The sequence below is a fragment of the Miscanthus floridulus genome, chromosome 19 (genome assembly GCF_019320115.1).
Source record: "Miscanthus floridulus cultivar M001 chromosome 19, ASM1932011v1, whole genome shotgun sequence".
NCBI classification, from domain to species: domain Eukaryota; kingdom Viridiplantae; phylum Streptophyta; class Magnoliopsida; order Poales; family Poaceae; genus Miscanthus; species Miscanthus floridulus.
In genome coordinates, this window is record NC_089598.1 from 33,644,116 (window position 1) to 33,658,502 (window position 14,387).

Below are 14,387 nucleotides of genomic sequence, written 5' to 3' on the forward strand. Positions count from 1 at the left end.
AACTGTCTCGGTTAAGCTAAAATGCCTGTTTCAGTTAAAATTCGTGTAGCAGTGTTACCGCCCTTCCCCTCACTTACCGGACGGCTACACCGCACGCGGAGGAGGACGAATCACCGCACCATCACTTCGCTTGCAAACTCTCTCCATCAAGCACAGCACAGCTATTGCTGCTCGCAGACTCGTCACCACAGCTGCCACGCTCTGCGCAGAGCGGTCCACGACAAGCTTTGCGCCGTGGAGCTGCAGCTGCGGGCGTGCTACCATTCCCTCGCCGGCGCGTCCTCTTCGACGACATCGTCCGCCGTGGCCGCAGTCGGTGCGCTCCTCTGCGGCGCCGCGGCGTTCCCGCGAGCCGCGGCCTTCTTCCTGCCGCTGGTGGCCTCCACCTCCCTGTGCTGCGTGGCGGCGTGCCTGTTCGCCGCCGCAGAGTGGGGCACGACCAAGGAGGCCGACGTGGAGGTCGTGCTCGTGGGCGGCGAGGGGAAGGCTGAGGCCAGGTTGCTGCAGGTGAAGGACGATGCCAACGGCAGCGAGCTCCTTCCAGATCTCTGGCTCCTGACGCGTTTCGAGTTGAGGACAACGACGCCGCCAGTGATTCGAGCGGAGGTGCCCGCCCTGCTCGCTCGTGCTCGCTTTGTGGTGCCGCCGTGCCCGCCTTGGTCTTGCTGTGCTCGCCGTGGTGTTGCCGTGCTCACCGTGCTCGTCGTGCTTGCCTTGCTCGTGCTGCTGGTCGTCGTGGTCGCCGTGCTCGCGATGCTCGCCTTCCTGCTGCCTTGCGCCATCCTCGTCGAGGATGCCCACCGCTTGTTGGACGAAATGCCTCAAAGCGGTAACGAAACTAATTTTACAAGACGTGACTCTATCAAAAACAAACAAAAGATTAGCCAGGCTTAGTCAACATAGACAACCAAATAATCAGGAATTAGCTTGGTAGAAGTACCCAGGCTAAAATTCTAATCAGGCTAACAGTTGATGAGGAAACAAACACACCAAAGGTGTGTTCAAGGTTGTCCATCCCGAACCACGTCGAGCACCAATCGTTAGAACAGCAGCCTCGATGTGCACAACGCCACCATACGTCTATACCCGGCTGAGTTGCGACGAATAATGACAAGCATCTACGGTACGTCATGTTTGTACTCGAGCACATTACCACTAGCAGGATCAAAAGAACGGTACCTCACGTATGTACGATGGTCTCGCATGTAGGGAGGAAAACAGATCGAACGAACGGTTTATTTTTATATTTATATCCGGATTCGAATTCGAATACGGATAGTATCAACCATGTCGGATAGGATACGATTGGATATCGACATCATAAATATATGATTTAAGTATTTGGATACGGATACGGTATCGATGTTGAATATCCAGACTCAAATACGATCAGACGTGAACACCTCTATATCGATTTGGTGTGTCAAAAAAATATCCGTACCCTTTTATGCACCACTGTGTACCTCCACAGCTTCTTACTGTTTAGCTGCTTTTCTGTTACTGTTTCAACCTCGGCCCGTGCAGCGGAGCGCGCACGATTGGTGCTAGTATTCTTATTCTCCGTTCTCCATTTATATACGTGTTCCCAAGCCATGACTCGCGAGAGCTATGGGCTATGGCGGAACCATGCCGCGCTACATCATAACAACATTGGTTCATCGGTTAGCAATGCATCTGGTAATAGCACCGCGGTGCAGTAGATGACTAGATGCCAATATATGTTGCAACATGCATGCACAGCAGCAATGGCGACGGCAGGCCAGGCCAGGGAGGAGAGGCAGCGCAAGGCACGTCACGGATGGACGGACGGCCAAGCAACAAGAAGCATTGGCCGAGCCATCGCAGTCCCGCACGCGTGGCCGTGTGGTCCCGCATGCAAATCAGGCCAAAGCTGTAGTACGCCGCAGCCGTACCGTACGCAGCAGCAGTGTGAGTGCTACTGCAGTGTTGTCTCTCTCCTCGGATCAGGATCAGACGACCGACCGGAACTGCCTGCCCAGTGGCGTGGCGAATCTAGGATTTTAGATCAGGTATACTGTCCTAAAAATTTTCATATACAATTCGGTAAATTTATATTAGTAATTCAGTAATAATTATAAAATCGACTACATGATTTGGTATAAGTGCACTAAATAACACAATAAGGCTTAAATTTATGGATTAGTTAAGTTAAAACCATCCACTAAATATAATATAAATAGTTCAAAAGTCATACCGATAATTGAAATATAGGAGTAAAAGAGTACAAGAGACTTACAATTCTATTTCTAATTATTTTATTTGACGCTTTCGAAGAGACATAAATATCTTGATTATATCATCTTAACCAACTTCAAAGAAAATATTCCGCTCAGTGAAAGTGACTAGACAATCATCTAAAAGACTATCTGCACCATATTTCGTAACTTTGTTGTCACTAAAACCATTGCAGAAAATACTTTCAACACTTGCCGTTGCCATGGGTAGAAGCAACACCAATTTGAGATGCTCATAAACCATTGATACACTTTGTGCCTCTTTATTTCAAAAAGCTTAACTGAGAGAGTTTCTCTTCATAAGAGCATAAATATTAAAAAACACAATGCTAAATAATTAATCAATTTGTTGTTTGTGATGTTAGCAAACACTCCCTCCATTTCAAATTATAAGACGTTTTGGCTTTTCGAGATACATAAGTTTTGCTATGCACTTATATATACACTACGTCTAGATTATGCATAATAAAAGTAATGTATCTAAAAAAATCAAAATATCTTATAAATTGGAATGGAGGGAGTAGCTATGAAAGTAGATAATAATTTTCTATAATAAGACGAAGAGTAGAAGATTAAATTTTACCAGGGAGAAATAGTGAATCAGCGAGCCTCTGTGACTGTGTGGTCGTGCAAATTGCACACTGCACACGAGTGACCGGAGGCAGCAGGGCACCAGCCACCAAAACTAGGGCGTCACCGTCATGCCGGCGTCAACAGTCAGTTAGGGGGCGGTAGGGGGCGGCATGTTCCGTGAACCGTGACTCCTCAGCTCCGATCGACGGATCGATATTTTTTTTAACAAATCGACGGATCGCGATAACAGCCAAAAAATGGAAGGTCCGAGGATAACCTTGCCGCGAACTGGCCTCCTGGGCCTTCTAACTTCCTGCTTCCGTGATGGATATAGCGTCATCTGTGATCCAAGTGATTTCTTTCCTTTTTTAATACAAATACAGATATATAATACATATATGTTATTAGTACATGCCGGTCAGACAGGGTATGCTGGTGCATACCCGGCATACCCTGTGCCTTAGGCCACTGTGCCTGCCCATGCATCATACTCCAATTCTGGTGGCAAAATTCTAGTTTTCGCATTGTAAAAACTCACAAGTAGTGAGGCTATTCTCTCCCGGATTTTTATGGTCTCATGGCGTTATTACAAGTATAATAAATACGTATTGTACCACGGTACATTTTGCCATTTTGGAGTCCTATCAGGATTATCAATGTCCCGACTATATAATAAGGTAAAAGCTAAAGCTCACTCGTGTGATTTAGAACCTTCCCTCACTCAAATTTTTTTCTACCCGACGAATATCGTCCGCAGTCTACCGAGGGGTATAGTCATAATGGTAGATTGTACGGAGAGGTGCGCGTGAACAGGAATCAAATGGCAACAGAGACACAAGATTAGACAAGTCCAGACCATCAGCTCGACGTAATACTCTAGTCATGTGTTCGGTTGATTTGTATTGGCTATCTGATATGATTGAATATGTTTTGAGGGGGTCCCCTACCCGTCTTATATAGCCCGGGTTAGGGTTACAGGTCTAGTAATAGATAATCTTTACAAGAAATCTAATATACGACATATCCTAAAAGATCTCACGCCATCTTCAGGATATCGCTTTGATGCCTTGCGGTATGCGCCGAGCAGTGCCGTGCTCCACAAGTCATCATCTGATGGACTGGGACCGTCCCTGATGGTGCGGGCCATGTCTTGCGCCGTGGGTACCCGAGGTTGTACCCCCCACAGCCTCCCCACCCCCTTGTCCTCCTTCCTCAACTGTGCCGGCGGCGCCGGCGAGGTAGGCAACTCCTCCTCCTCCTCCTCCTTCTCCTGGATATCAGCAGTAGTGGCTAGGGTTCTGGCGAGCCTCTCCTCTCTCTTTCCTCTCTAACTCCGGTGGGTATAGAAGGGGCCAACTGGGGCGAGGCAGGTAGGCCAGGCAGCGAGGATGGTGCCCGGGTTGTTTAGGGGCCCTGGCGGTGGTAGCGGCGGCCGGGCCAGGTCGGGACGTAGGAGTCGCGGCCGTTCACTGGAGTTAGAGAAGAAAGCGGCGGCGGGAGGGGGGAGGGAAGAGGGAGGCCGCCACGGGCGCGTTAGGATCTCATCGGAGCTCCGCTGCCGCGGGCCACGGCAGCAGAGCTCCGACGAGACCCTACCGCGCTGCGGTGGGGCGGTGGGCGACGGCGGGCAGCGGGAGGTGGAAGATGAATAGTATCGGAGGAGGAAAAAAACGTGTGACGGTTCACACGGGTGAGCTATAGACAGATCCAATAATAACCATAGGGGCAGCCTAAATGCAATCAAGTCGTTTTAATTATTTTTACACGTGGCAACCCATGATTTGTATCGTGCTTTTACGTGGTCTTATCCAAACTTCAACAAACTAGCTAGTGTGGTTATGGACACTGCTTGCTGAAACAGTCGTTTAGTCTATTTACACACCGTTTAAACGTTAACATACATGGTGGCATGTCGTTTCTGTTTAATTGTCCGTTTATGCCCTTTAAACAACTATTTTGTCCATTTAAGTGGCCATTTAGATTGAATAATACCTAAACAATGAGTGACCGATTGTTTACTGTTTACCGATAACACTGGTTATGATTATAGGTGAGAGACTTAGAGTTCAGGGTGGTGGGGCAGGTTTAGAGGAGGCATCACGGGCAACTGCAAGGTGGTTTCAGCGATGATAGTCATATGGTGTTATCTGTCTCTAAAATCACGGTCGACAAGAGGGTTGTAGATGCTACGCTTCCGCAGTAACATTTTTATTTTTCATAAAGTACAGAGTACTACTACCTTTTTTCTAAAAAGGAGCTAATTCTAGCTTCATCTTTGATTATATTTATAAAAGACTAGCAACAACGCCCCCCCCCCCCCCCCCCCTCTGCTTCGCGCGGTTAGCTACGATTTTTTTTGGCATGTAAAATCGAATAATATTGATTGCCTCCTAAATTCTTTCAGAGTAAAAGTATTATCCAAGAGAAAAAACAACTTTCGTAACATGTAACCAAGAGGGAAAAACTGATTTGGAACACAGTAAATCTACAGTGTAAAACGCTGTTGATAAACAGTAAGGTTCTATACACATACACATTTAAAGATTTATATATTGTTTATATCAGTATTTATAACATAAAATATATAATTTATTACATAACGAATAACGAATTTAATAAAAAATATTTATTTCATAAATATTAGTATTTTTCAATAAAATTTCAATGTCAATATAATTTAATTCGTTATTTGGCTGTGTTAGAATTGCATTGTTTACCGGACCCGGCGGAGGGGATGCTCAAAAGGAAATTGGAATATACTCCGGCATCTGTACTTGTTTTTGGCCCCAAGTCACAAGTGCTGGTGCAGAGCTGCAGTACAGCAGTAGTGTGTCTGGTAGTACTTGTAAATTTGCAGCACGAAATAAGGCCACGTTTAGTTCTAAAAAGTTTTTCCAAAAAATACTACAATAGTCATTACATCGAATCTTACGATACGTGCATGGAGCATTAAATATAGACAAAAAAAACTAATTGCACAGTTTGGTTGGAAATCGCGAGATGGACGTTTTGAGCCTAATTAGTCCATGATTGAATACTAATTGCCAAATAAAAACGAAAATGTTACCGTAGCCAAATTTCCAAATTTCACCCAACTAAACGCAGTCTAAGGACGCAAAAGGCCCAACGTGAGATACTAAGAATGGTATGCATGGCCATGAGGAATTCCGCTTGCGTCCAATGGTCGTTGCAGAGAAAAACTGCAACGAAAAATACAACGCATTTTTTTAAACATAATATGCACGGCAGTCATCCAAATCATATAGAGTATATACATTGGGTTTGCCATCCAATAGCCTTTGGTCTCTGAGTCATTTCTTTATTTATTTCCTTAATAATATATATATAGTCCATGTGTGTCGTCTCTGAAGCCACTACCTACCCGTGTCAGAACCTACCAAAACTGGGGGAGAATCCAATGGGCCTTTTTTTTTTGTGTTGTTGCAACGTTTACATACATCATGTCATCATTCATAAAAATAATAGAAAAATATATAAGTTCTTCTCTATGTCAAATAATCTTCATTTAAATTCATATGATTCGTATTTTGCTTTTTTTCTTTAATGACATTTCACGACCACGACCATTTCCTCCTTTTTAACCACATATAGTGAATAATCAACTCGTCTGTGTACCTTTTTTTTTATTTAATGACATTTTACGACCGTTTCCTCTCTTTTAACCAGATATAGTGAATAACCAACTGGTGTGTGTACTTTTTTTTATTTGCAAACCAGTACAAGCTAAGTACCCGTTGCTTAATTAAAAGAAGATCAGCTAGAGAACAAAAATGTTGTTGAGAAGCTCGTACGAACCCGGTTTTACGACATCAGTCGCATGTTTCGGGGCTGCCCCCTGTTTTGGTACGAACAGACCGATGATTGTTGGTGATTTTATATGCACACCTAATGAACAACGAACCAGCTAGGTAGACAAAAGCAAGAGGGACTAATAACTGACTAAACAACATAGGGATGTGAGAGCCACTACTACACAAACGATTATGCGCAGCGTTGCATTTTTGCACTCCGTGGCGGTCATCTATTTTTACCCGCTGCGGTAGATGCCACGATTTACCGCGGCGGACATTTTTTATTTACCGTGGCGGGCACTTTAGCTCGCCACGGTAAATCGATTTACCGTGGCGAGCGTCTTAAGATGCCCGCTACGGTAAATAGGGCATTTACCATGGCGGACGTCTTAAGATGGTCGCCACGGTAAATCGATTTACCATGGCGGGCATCCTATAAGGCCCGTCACGTAAAATGCTGGCCCAATTTTGAGCCCAAATCAGCCAATCTACTGTGCTTCATATAAAAGGGAGGTGTTAGGGTTTCACCCAGCTTCAGCCACCGCACCCCTCACTCCTCTCCCTCCCATCTCAGCCGCACCCCTCTCCTTCCACTCCCCGTCTCCCCTCCTCCTCATCTCCTCTCTCTCTCTCTTCCCTCCCTCACTCCTCTTGGCAGGTGGTGGAGCACGCCGTGGTGGCCCTGCTCGGCGCGAAGGTGCGGCGGCTCAGCCTCGTCGGCCGGAGGCGCGGCGTTCCGAAGAGGAGGCGCAGCCTCGCAGGCATGGCGTGGCCCGGAGGCGCGGTGGCCCGGAGGCGCGGAGGCCCGACGGTGCTCACCCGGCGGCGCCCATCACGGCGGTGTGTGCTACACCAGGCCGCCATCGGCGGCGGCGGCGCATGGATGAATCGAGTGGCGGCGCGCGTGGATGCAGCGGATCGGGCATCCCTGGAGGCCGCCTGCGCATGGATGCAGCGGATCGAGGCATCCCCGGAGGCAGCGGATCGAGTGGCGGCGCGCGTGGATATACTGGATCCGTCGGCGGCGAGCTCGTGGAGGCTGGATCTGTCCGCGGCGAGGCTAGATCCGTGGATGTGGCGGCGGCGGTGGCGGCAGCCTCCACCATGGCGGCGCGATCCAGATCCAGTGGCGGCGGCGCTGCAGCCCTAGATGGGCTCGGTGGGCCCGTGGATGGGTTCGTCGGGCCTGTCCAGGATTTTCTTTTTTTTTTGTTTTTTAAATCATTAACCGCGGCGGGCAGCTGCCCGCCGTGGGAAGGCCACGATTTACCGTGACCTTTGCACGGTGGCGGATGGCTTTGCCCGCCGCGGTAAACTAAAAACGCCCGCCGCGGAAGCGTTTTCTGTAGTAGTGAGCTCAGGTAATTAATTAGATTGCTTTTTAATTTAGTGGGGACCCTAGTGAGAGCACTCTAGTACGTGTATATATATAGCTAGAGTATAGTCTAGTAGTGTACTACAATGAACAATCCAGCTATATAACCTGTTCATCATGTGATCACCTTGTTTTAGAATTCAACGATGTGCTTGCATGGCGAATTTGATTGTCGGATCATCCTATGGAATCATCCTATGGAATGTATATACAAAGTGTAGTAGGGACAGAGCACTTACGTACAGATTAGATTAAATGAACAAGTTGAATGCTACTCCGTACTAGACTAGATTCAAGGTGTCTAATTATAGGCAGGAAGACCGTGGGCAGCCGGGCACTAATTTATCTTTGAGAAAACATGACGCACTGTCCAGTTGACGGAGCACTCGACAGCGTCCGAACAGTGTGGATCCTAGGATTCTAAGGGTCCTCTGACAATCTCATCTTAATGGTCTCTCTTGACTATATATAAAATTTTATAATATATATACACTAATTTTACTTACAAAATAAAAGTAAATTCAATAACATATTTTTAATATAATATGTCTGATAATTATCAAGAAACAATGTAGATTAAACAATATATTTGTAGATGTATGATAATTATCGTGGAACAATGTAGATTAAAAAAGCAATATATTCATTTTCTTTTCTCACCCATGACAAATGTTTCTTGTGTAACATTCTAAAATTCTAACACCTAAATTAGAAGAAAAATATGACTATATGGGTACAAAATAATAGAAGTATGGAATACTATACAAATAATTAATTTGGATTAAAAATAAAAAGGAAAAAATACCTTGGGTCTAAGCAACTGATCGGTGATCGCAATTCGTAAGAAGCAAAGAATCAAGATATCGTCGTCGTGGAGCCCTGTCTAGTCGCCGTCCTCGTACGCCGTGTCCGTATCTCCGGTGGTCTCGCTCTTCGCGGCGGTGCGGCTCGCCAGCTCCGCGTGTGTAAGGCGCACGTCGCGAACTCACGATCAGAGTATGCTGTGTGCAGCATAACTCCTCGCCTCCTCTCCACCCGAGGGCCATGGGGAAAGAAAATAGAAAAGAAATACCGATGTTGTTTTTTTAGACCACCTGATTAATTCTATATCTCTTTTCTTATTAGTTTGTTAATGTCTAATGAACTATAAAACCTGGGGGTTTGTATATCTAGGTTTAAACCCCTTCTCTGCTTGGGCTCTCGGCCATCGCGCCTCGTGTCCTGCCTCTAGGACTGGCACTGCGTCCGACATGTACGATCGAACTGCTCAGCGTCGTCTTGCCGGCGCCACACGAATCGCACAAACATCTCACGGCGAGCGCGTGGGGGCGAGGTAAATTTCATGCATGGTTATTATTACTTGTCAAATTGCCATAAACTATATTACTACTATATACCGTTGTTACCTTCTTAGTGCCAAAGCTACATGCATTATAGAGGTACTCCCTCAGTCTCTAAATAAATGTCGCTTTCGCTTTTTCAAAAACTATTTTAACTAAATATATATTAAAAAATATTAATATTTATGGTACATAATTAGTAAAATTAGAAAGATCTTTAAATCTAGTTTTTTTTTACTTTTTAGATATAAATATTACATATATTTTTTATAAATCGAGGTAAACTTTATATCAACAACAATAGTTATTTAGAGACGGAGAGAGTGATGTACATCCCATCAGCCGTATATGCACACATATACGTTGTCGTCGGTCGTTGAGCCCCCCGTCAGAATGCATTCGATCTTGGCCGTCGGAGCCATATCATCATCAGCCAATGCTCTATGACGGGCTCCGACGAGATGTCGCCGTCAACACCAACGATGCAGAAGCAGCGAAATTTCGGCTCCCTTTCACAGAAAGATAGCGAACTAACAGCTCGACAGCTATCAATAACGAACCGCTACACATTCATATTGTTAACTTAACCGGTATATAGTTTTAGTGCAGGTATGCGCGTATCTGGCTATAGAGACGCCTATAGCAACGCACGGAGCGAAACAAGTGACGGACTAGCCCATGCTCGTGTGGCCCATCGACCGAACACAAATGGGGAAAAAATAAGACGGAATTGGTCGTACATGAGCCACCTCAGCAAGGTAAGTACACGTGGGATGGCCCACAGTCATCGGGAACGTGGTACCACTACGTGAAATATTTACTTCTACGATCAAAATGTTAACGACCAATCCAAAATGATCGTAGAAGATCGTTTTTTATGACGAATATTTTTATTTTGTCATACATCAGTGGTGACAATCCTACAACCCTCCATTTCTATGATAAAATCAGGCATCGTCATAGAAGAGCATAGGGTTTCGTCATAGATCACTCGTGCGGCTCATCTGTGACAACCTCCTTTAAGACTGTGACGAACAGGGCTTCGTCATTGAACTAATTACATATCTATGACGAACAATATTCGATCTATAACGAACGGCTTTGTCATATATCTCCACATGGTACTTTATCCATCCGACGTGTACCTGTGGGACCTGTAGTTACCATCTGTGATGCTTGCAATTCGTCATAAAAGTCTTCGCTTAGTCCTTTCTCTATCCGACGTGTACCTGTGGGACAACTCTGTTACTCATCCGTGACGCTTGCAATTCATCATAAAAGTCTCTGCTTGGTCCTTTCTCCATCCGACGTGTACCTGCAGAACCGTTCTACATCCGACCTGTGGGACCAGACGTCCGACGTGTACCTGTGGGACCTATAGTTACTCATCCATGATGCTTGCAATTCATCATAAAAGTCTCTGCTCGGTCCTTTATCCATTCGACGTGTACATGCAGGACCCTTCTGCATCCGACCTATGGGACCATTCTGCATCCGACCCGTGGGACCTTTCTTCATCTTCATCTGACCTATGGGACCCGACGGCTTGTGTGCCGCCAGTGTTTAATAAAATCTAATTAAAAACACTGGGACCTAGGAGTCAAACCCGGGACCCAGAGCGAGAAATGGACCGTCTTCACCATTGCGCTGGATGCCTAGTTGTGTTGACATGTCTTTGGAGTCCTTATAGTAGTACATTCTCTATGTGGATGCCCTATAGGTTGACCTATATATTGGGTATCCACTGCAAGTGAAAACAAATCTATGCTCGTTGGAGTTGCGACGGCGGCGGCAGCGGAGAATTACTGGTGTGTTGTGCTGGCTCAGGCGTCCTTTTAGAGGCTAGGCAACAGGGCTTCCCGGTGGAGCGCGATAGTATTGGCGTCCGTGTCTGTTGTGTGTCGCGGCAGAGGCGACAAATCCGATCTGCAGGTCCCCTTTCTCGTCTTTTCCTGTTCGCTTCACTATTTTGGTCCTTGCTTGAACATGAGCTATACAAGAAACATTCTAGCGTTTGAGATCTGGTTAGGCCAATGATGATAAAAAGAACTAGGAGGTGGCACTAGTTGGTTTTCTGCATATGTTCAGTATTCTTACTGTAAATGAATGTGTGCAACTAGGCCTGTTAATTATCAAGTGCTTGCTTGATTATACGTATCAATCTAGGCAAACAAACAGGTCCATTGCTTCTGCCTTCAAAACTGTTGTAATTGTTGTCCTCTTAATCTTTGTCTGTCTTCTATGGAAAAGAAGCTCTGAGATCGTGTACTGATTGTAAGTGTGATGGTTAGACTTGATTCTGCTGGTGTAAGGAAAATAGACCCTAGGCCCATTTACTTTGGATTTTAGTGTTTGATGACCAACACAACCAAATTGGACTAATGAATTTGCAAGTGTTTGTTTTGTAGTTCAATAGGGTGCAAGACGTAGCTTAGACGAAGGCGACATGATGATCCGATGATCAACACCTCAAGCAAGACCTTAGGAGCACAAGAGAAGACCCAAGAGATCAAGCAAAGTCCAAGCATGAAGATTGGAACCAAGCCGTATGCAAGATCGTGAAGAAATGAGCTTACTGTGGTGACCGGATGCTGGACCGGACGCTGGGCAAGTGGCTCGGCAGACAGGCGACCGGACCCTAGACCGGACGCTGGCGGCAACCGACCGGACACAGGACAGCAGCATTCGATCAAGTACAGTAAGGTTCCAGAGCGGCAAATCTGTGACTGGACATGTCTGGTGGCAGGCGACCGAACGCTGGCCAGCGTCCGATCAGTATATTGCTGGCTCAACGGTCGGGACGACCGGACACGTCCGGTCAGGACGATTCAGCGTCCGGTCAGTAGCAGTTTCACGGGAATACGACCCTAACGGCTACTTTCTCAGTGAGGCTTATAAATACAACCCCCAACCAGCCATTTGAGGGAGGTGGAGCTGAGGAAAAATACCAAGGGTGTTGATACACCATTTTAGTGATCTCCACTTGCATAGTACTTAGTGATTCATCAGGTGATTAGCGTAGGTGCTTTGCGAAGTACTTAGGTTGATTAGACCACCACTTATGCGCTTGCTCTAGGTTTAGGCCTAGTGTTTAGTGAGGTTTGCATACCTCTTACCACTCGGTGCTTGCGAGCACCATTGTTGTACATCGGAGGGGCTTAAAGTCTTGCGAGATCACACCAACCGCGTTTATGGTGTGGCCGCCACCGTGTACCGGAGGGAACAAGGCCCGTGATGTTTCGGCCGGAAGCTAGATAGTGAAGACGGCGGGGAGCATCCAGGAGAGGCTTGCTGGAAGGCACGACGGAGACCCACTTGCGCGTGGGGAAGGTCCGAGGCTATCCACGGAGTTACCCGACTAGGAGCTTGGCCCTTGTGAGGGATTCCTTGCGAGGGGCTCCAACGAGGACTAGGGGGAGCTTGCGCGCTTCTCGATACCTCTGGTAAAAATACCTGAAGTCGTCGACGGGAGTTTGCATATCTCTACCTTGCTCTTTAGCTTCCGCATTTACATTGATTACTTTACTACGTTTGCGGTAGAGATAGCAACACACTAGCAAAACCATAGTTGCACATCTAGATAGTTTATCTATTGCATAGGTTTTGCTAGGGTTAGAAAAAGAGGCCATAGTTTAGAGCTAGAATTTTTAAGTTGCCTAATTCACCCCCCTCTTAGGCGTCACGGTCCCTTCAATTGGTATCAGAGCCGGTTGGCTCAATTTGGACCTTTGGCTTAACCGCCGTTGAGCCTGACGCTATTTAGAGTGGTTGGGATGGATACCGCTAGGCCTCCGCACTTTGACGGCACTAACTTCCCATACTATAAGGCTAGAATGGCTTGCCATCCTTGAGGCGGTTGATTTGGGTGTATGGAGAGTCACTCGTGACGGGATGAAACCCATCAAGAATCCCAAAAAACCCACAAAGAGTGATGAAAAAGAAATGCACTTCAATGCTAGAGCTAAAAATTGCTTATTTGAATCACTTAGTATGGATGTTTTTAACCAAGTATTCACTTTAAATATGGCACATGAAATTTGGTTAAAACTCCAAGAGCTCCATGACGGCACAAGCAATGTCCGTGAGCAAAAACATTATCTAGCAAAGCAAAACTATGATTCCTTTACTATGAATGATGATGAGCTTGTTCATGATATGTATTCTCATTTGAATCTAATTATCAATGAGCTCCATTCTATAGGATTATTAAAGCTAGATGATGCGGACATCGTGAGGAAGATCATCTCCGTGCTACCACAAAAAAATATGCAAGCATCATCACCATCCTTCACAACATGGAGGACTTGAGCAACATGACCCCGGGCATAGCCATTGGCAAGTTAGTGGCATTTGAAATGTCACGTAAGATGGGTCAAGAAGAAGCTTCTTCATCAAGCAAAGGCAAAGCTCTCGCTTGTAGCGAGAAAAAGAAGATGAAGGGCAAGCAAGTTGAGACAAGCTCAAGCTCAAGTTCCTCAAGTGAAGATGAAGAAGAAGTTGAGGACGATGATGATGATGATGAAGATTCTAGTGATGATCAATCTTCCTCCTCCACCTCTAATCTTGATGAAGAATCAATCAAAGTGATGAACAAGGTGGAGAAGATGATCCAAAGGCTCAATGTCAAGGGTGTGCCCATCCAAATTCAAGATTTCATTTTCACAAATCAAAGAAATAAGCAAAGAAAGAGAGGATGCCATGGATGCGGCGAGTTGGAGCACTTTATGGAAGTTTGTCCAAACAAGCCCACACCCAAGACAAAGAAGAAGGCATGCAAAAACTAAGCCCTCACATCAATAAGATCATGGGATGATTCTTCAAGTGAAGAAGAACCCCATCACAAGAGGCGAGGCCACAAGCACTCATCATCAAGCTCCTCTCGTATGTGCCTTATGGCATGAGGTAACGAAAGCTCTTCCTCTAGTGAGAGTGATAGTGATGATGATATGCCTTCTTATCATGAACTTGTGCAAGAAAATCTTAATTATGCTAAAGCTTGCACTAGTCAACACAAGAAGCTCAAAAGTTTAAA